Here is a 6,775-nt window from a genome sequence, read left to right on the forward strand (position 1 = left end):
TTTATAATATTTTACATATTTAATTTATTATATTGGTTTTCATCACAGAGGTATTTGGCACTATGCCCTAATTTAGGTTATAGCAATAATTCTATTATAAGCACTGCTTTGCCTCCCCTAGTAATTTTTTAACAGGAGTTAGCTATTATTGTTATTTTTGTTTGGTAGTAAAGAAAAAAAATGGTAGAATGAAAAACTCCCATGTAGCAAATAATCAAAACTAACTGTCTTCAGACCTGGAAAAGCATTTTTTTTTCCTCTTGCTATCTCTCGCCTTCAAAATGGAGAATTACCACATTCTTCCTTGACCGCTGTCTTCCCAGTTCTCCACACTATGGGAAGTTTTAAGTAAGAGTTTTAGCACTGCTTACTTGGAAGCATTTTGTCAAGTTCGTTAATTCCCTTGTACTCTTTCCTCATTCTGTATTTTGTGGGCTCAGCTTTAGGCAAACTGCAGCCAATCTGCAACAGTGGCATAGTCTGATTGGTGAATAAGCATATTTTATGTGTTCTCCCCCAGAAAATGGCAAAATTCTAGCCACTGCTCATTTGCAAGTACTTTGCAAGTTGTATTCACCAAACTGAAGAGAGTGTCATTGGATACTAAGGTTGGTTATCGTGCTGGCAGACAAGCAGCACACAATTCAGACAGCTTATGACCCAGTCAGTGCAGCTGTAAGCTCTGTGACAATCGTAAGTAGGCAGCAGTTCCCAGGGATGAAGGCTTTGGCTCACATGTGGCAGTGCAGGTGACACTTGAAGACTTTCTCTCTCTCAGATGTCTTCAAACAAAAGAAAAATAAGCCTTGGCAGAAACTGAAGAAATTGGAATACACTGCATTTTATACTACCTCTTGTAACTGTTAAGCTATCCAGTCCCTGAAATCAGGACTGTTCCATAAATAACAACTGTGGGATCTTTAGTAGACACATTTCTGTTACCTTGGAGCACATATAATTTTTATGCTTTCCCTCTTATTAAGGTATTCTACAATCTGAAACAAGAGAAAGGCAAGATGCTGCTCATAAGTTGTGTTGATGGCCATCAATTTTTGTACTTCAGGACATGGTTTTGAAAGGGGAGCTATGGTCTCCGCCCAGCCTGCTTTCCCACGTTCTGCATCTCTGAGGACTGGCTTCCAGAATTATATGTTGGTGAGATGAAAACCTGGAGTTATGTTTTCCCTGCAGAAATCCAGAAAATACTATAGGCTAATGGACCGTATTCTACCAGAAATCTTCATAAAATGGAAGCCGTTTTTTATCCTCATTTAAAAAAAGAGGGGGTGGGGGTCTGAGTCGCACTAGCTTTCTACTCTTAATCATAATCTGGAGTCAATGAGGCATTTTCCTCATACCTCCCTCTAGTCTCCCTCAGTTTTGTGTAAGTGCACCTGTCTATGTTTTTGGACTCTTACATCTCTATCGTATTAGTGAATGGTTACTTTATTGTTAATGACAGCTTCAGTCTTATAGACCCACCCAAATCAGCTTCACGATGACTAGCCTTGAGTAGAGGAGCCGTGTAATCACTACAGCAGGGCTCTGAACTCACCAAGTACAAAGCTGAAGGGCTTCTCGAGTGGGTCTGAGGGTTCATGTTAAGCCGCACATTGCTAGAACTATCTTGCTATTTATGCCTGAGTTAGTTAAATGCTAATTCAGATGTCTGCATTGCCTTCAGCATTGACATAGCTATACACCATGATATTCTGAAGCCATCTGATGAATTCCCTTCTGTTTGGGACTCATACCATCCTGAGATTAAATGCAGTGCTCTTATCTATGTGCTTCCTATTGAAGCCAAAGTGTTGCAAGGAATCCTCTGCACTATTTCATATCAAAAAGACTGCATTCCCAGTGGCTTGAAGAAACTACGCAGTCCAGGTATGAATGGTTCATCCATCATACGCAATGGACAAAGCCAGGTGTTAAAACACATAAGGGAAGCATAGCTATTCTCACAGTCGTGTTTGTATTAGAGGTGGTGTCTTCCACTTAATACATTCAACAAACCTGTATTTTATCCGAATAGCTGCTACCATCCAGGTGAGACAAGGTTAGCTGGATGAGCAGTTGCCCCAGTTCTTTCAAATTCTCAGAATTCAGATTGTGTATGATCAATATGTGCTATCAGAATACTGGAAATAAGAACTTCTCATTTAGTGCCTTAAAATTTTGAATATAGCAAAGAGCTTTTTCCTTGTTGAAGACTGAATAGGCCTTCCAAGTATATCTGAGTGGTTATATGTCGATTTACATCCTAGTTTTATCCAAATAAGGCACTGACTGTGTGATTTAAAGCTGGAACTGGAGATAAAGCCCTTTCTCAGGGTGGCAGGTTCTCAATTATAGACAAAGCTGAAAAAAATTATTACTACAATCTATATAGAAATGACATAGCAAAATTTGAGGAGGCAAATATAGCATTTTATACTGTTGCACAGTGCTCCATATACATCATTAAACATAACCCATTCAGGTATTTTTAAAACTATGGAATAAACTGAACTTACACAATATTAAATACACCATATAAAGTAGCTGTGAAAATTGCTGGTGTATAGAGCTCACCTAACCTTGTACCTCAAACTGCTTTTCTAATTGGTTGCCACAATCCTGGAACTGGACTTATATAAGACTGTATTTCTGCATGAAAAAAATGTACACCACACAAGCATTGACAAATCTATTAAATTACGTACCTGAGAGAGAAATGATCACATTAAAATGTCCAAGTCAGTAGAGCTATACTGGACCACTGTGACACAGAAATTACAGTCAGTTCTCATTATTGCTCTGTCAGAGGTGTCAAACTTCCGGCCTGCAGCTGCATCCAGGCATTTGATGTATTTCTGTGCCTCCCATGGCACATGCAGATTCTACAGAACATCAGTTTTAAAGGAATTCAACCGCTTGTGGCTACAGAGAAAGGACATGGGCTTCAGTATCTGAGAAGCTGCTGTTATTATTTCCCTGAGACTGGTGACAACCTGTTTGTGAGAGGGTCAACCTCTCCTCTCTCCCATTAATTTCACGGGGATGTTCACATTAATACCGAGTGATGCCGCTTTAACTATTGGTGTAACTCATGGTTAGTGTAATTGCAAGTTAGCTTCACTGCTGATCTCTTCAACAGATGGAATCAGGATGGGGGTGGTAATGAAACCCACAGGAAATGGGTACTGCTGAAGGAAAATGCAGATGGAAAAAAAAAGGAGACACATAAGAACAGGGAAAGGGGAAAGAAATAGATCAAGGAAGCAGAGGGCATAGGAAATATAAGGCAGAAAGAGGATTATCTTAATGACCACTTCTTCAAGCTCTAAAGCAAACTGAATATAACTAAAAAAGTATGAATTATTTCATAAATGACTCATATCCAATAGTTTAATGGACAGAAAAAAATGGTATAGTGGTCAGGTTCTGAGACCTGAAATACTCACACTCAAGTCCCTGCTCCATTGCCGACTCTCTAGGCCATAATTAGAGAACATAAATTTTCTTTAAACCTTCGGTCTCATGTCTCCTATTGCCTCAGTGTTTTTGATGACATAGAGGCAGCCAAAAGGAAATTCCAGGCACAGATAGAACATACTGTGTCAGTACAGCCCTTCTATATACTTTTGGACAAATGTTTTAGGACCTGCTCCGCAGAAATGAGTGTATATGTGATTTCTATTGATTTGTTGAGTCGAGTCGTGGTACCTGAATAGCCCACCTGTAAAGCTGGATGTTACAGTATCTTGTCTCTCTAGGATATTGTGAGGATAAACGCACATAAGAATGAGGCGGTTATTTAGCACAATAATGGAAAGCAAGTAAGTACCATAAAGGGAGAGATTTTCTATTACCGAGATACTTACAGTTATTACAATGAAATATTAACATATGTGCTACTATGTGCATGCACTGCCTTATGGACCATGCTTATAAAGAGGATCCAGCGGTCAGTGTGGAGCACTTACAGCTGCAGATGTGTCCATACTGAACGACTTGTAAGCACAGAGACAACGAAGGGTAGCTCTGGAATGGGAACCACTGCTGTTATGTCAGTGCAATGCTGCAGCAGGGCTAATTAGGTATAACCAGGCAGACCTTAATAAGCCAGGCACAGCACTATGCAAATGTGGCTGTATTGCTCCTCGGACCCAAGCTAATGTCTCCACACAGGATTGTTCTGCTCCACGTAGACAGAGCAGCACTCTCTGGGCTCGTGCTAGCACAAGCTCTGCTCTAGATTTGATTGTGTGGCATTCAGGCCCCCTGAGTGATCTACTCCAAAGCTAGAGCGGGTGATGAATTTTTAGCCAAGAACCTGCCAGCAGTGATTCAGGCCTCTGGGACTGTAGGGAAGTTGGGAACACCAGAGCAATCCCTAAAGCTGTACAAAAGGGGGCATGGAGAGGAGTAAAACAGCTTTAAGCTCCCTTTATGCCTAATCTAGCTGCATTGAGAATAGTCTGACCATAGGCAAGGAATTACTACTGTTTTATATTGCCAATGTATAAGGAAGTATGCATAACTAACTTTGACATTTATTGCTTTCTCTAGAAAGTACTTTTTTCATCTAGTCCTGCATTATACATTTTAAAAATGTTATCAGAGTCTGAAAGACAATAGTTAGATGTGTTTGGTTTTTGGACAGCTATAAAAATGTTTAAGTGGAAAGGCAGGCTAAGAAGCAAAAGTATCACAAAATGGTAAGTTCAGATTTCAAGACTGAAAGCCGAATTTAAAATTTACTGTTGTTTTCTCTATTCCCTGTGATCACAATATAGGGTGGGAAGGATGAGAGGTTCTGGTACTGAACAAGGGCTCTCTGAATACTTTAAGAAACAAGGCCTTGCCCTGTTTTTCTCCTTTGTTCCTGAATTCAGTGAACATAAAATTGATTTTGAATAGAGAGCAGGCCTGAGAATTTCAGTTAATATTCAGAAGGAACAACTCATAGAATTTTTTGCAAAGAGCTTGTTTGTGCTAGTCCTCTCCCAAGTGCATCCTATTTATATGGCCTATAAAGACTACAAAGAGCAGCGGTGAATGAAACATCTTTACTTTAAAAAGTGAGAGCACTTGCTTTTGTTTTTTGTAATAACACGTGGATAGGTATAGAATAAATTTGTAAGTACTGTACAAATCTCAGCTAGACAATTCTATGGCAATAGCCATAGAATGGAAAGGGATCATTTTTATCGTACCGTGATTGGTAATTCATTCTCAACAATTCAGAAAATTCAGATGTGGGCCCTCAAAGCTGAATAATCTATTTATGAGCCCACAATAAGTGTTGCGATTTTCAGAGATGCTGGGTAACCCTGGTTTTACTGAATTCAGCAAAAGTGACAGCTATTTGCTGAATTATCTGTTGATTTTAGCTGCATTATAGGCATTTGAAAAATTATTTGCCAGTTTAGAAATTCTGGCTGAAGTAAGTTAAAGTAAGTAAATATCTTAGAAAAATCCCTTATAAAGACCTGACATCTTAGCTGAGAAAGTAGCTGGCCATTGGTCATTCCCAGGCACAAGACCATGGCGTGCGTGAGAAGAGACTCTCTGGTTTGTAATATGGGAATCTTACAGAGCGAGGTGAGAATTTTTCTGGACTCTGCTGGATACAGAGGGAGTCTCATTTAGTAACTCTGTGGGTGAGGCTTTCTGGAGCATGGTGAGGTAAGACTTGAAATTTTTTATGGTAACGTACTCTGGGGGGTACATTTCTCTCATATACTTCAGTGAAGTCTCAAGGTAATGCATTAAGAGAGACGCTAGTCAGTATCGGGGCCTCATCCCTCTCCCCGTCGGGGCGGGCAAAGGCCTTGGGACAGCTCCGTCGCGACAGGCAGCTCTGGGTGGCACGGCGGCAGGGCCTGTTGCTCAGCCTCTCGCCTCGCTTCGGTGGTGGCGTGACCGCACCACGGGACCGCACCACGGCAGCGGCACCACTCGCCGCTTCCTCGAGCAAAGTGCTGTGGTACAGCCCGAATGTTTCGTCACCTAAAGCATTTATATTCGCTGCGGTTCCGGAGAGTTCGTCCTCGCGTGGCAGCCGCGCTCCAAGGAACCCTTGGCAGTGCTGGCCTGCCTGCATCGCCGCTGCCGAGGCGCCTCACGTCCCCGCTGTGCTCCCCTCTCCCCCACCCCGCACCTCTGCAGAGGCCGCCGCCACTCGTGCTCATCACACGTGTGTCAACAGCAGCAGAGCACTGTAGGCACTACCCATCCCGGCACACCCTGCTGCAACGCCTGCCTGCCCGCTGCGGACAGGCGGATTTCTGGCCCCAAACACCCGCCCTGTGTGTGTCCGCAGGGGCTGGGGGCGGGCGGCAGCATCCCCGGGCCCGCCGCAGGGCGCCGGCCGGCCCGGGCCTGGCCGCACCGCGCGGGCCTCGCGCACTGCGGGCGGGGGGAGGGGTAACGGCTTCCCAGCCCAGACTGTGCATGTCCAAGTGACGCATTGCAGGTACGAACCCACCAATCAGCGCCCTCCTTCTGGAGTCCCTGCACTCCTCGGCATTTTTTTCTAAAATCCTCCTCCGCTCAGAGAAATAGTCCCCCCAACCGGCCCTCTGCCCCCCCCTCCGCGCCGCTTTTCAGGTGAAGTCCGCCCCTTTCCCGTATCTCACCCTCTCCCCTGCTGGGGCTTGGGGGCCTGGAGGCGGGGAGGGGGCGCAGTCGGGGTGCGGGAGGCTCTGCCGTGAAGAGCGCGGCGGGCCGGGACTTCTTTCGCATCCTCATTCACTGAGGGGGAAAGGGGAGGGGGAGGGAGCGGCGC

This window comes from Dromaius novaehollandiae, chromosome 3 (genome assembly GCF_036370855.1).
Source record: "Dromaius novaehollandiae isolate bDroNov1 chromosome 3, bDroNov1.hap1, whole genome shotgun sequence".
Taxonomy (NCBI): domain Eukaryota; kingdom Metazoa; phylum Chordata; class Aves; order Casuariiformes; family Dromaiidae; genus Dromaius; species Dromaius novaehollandiae.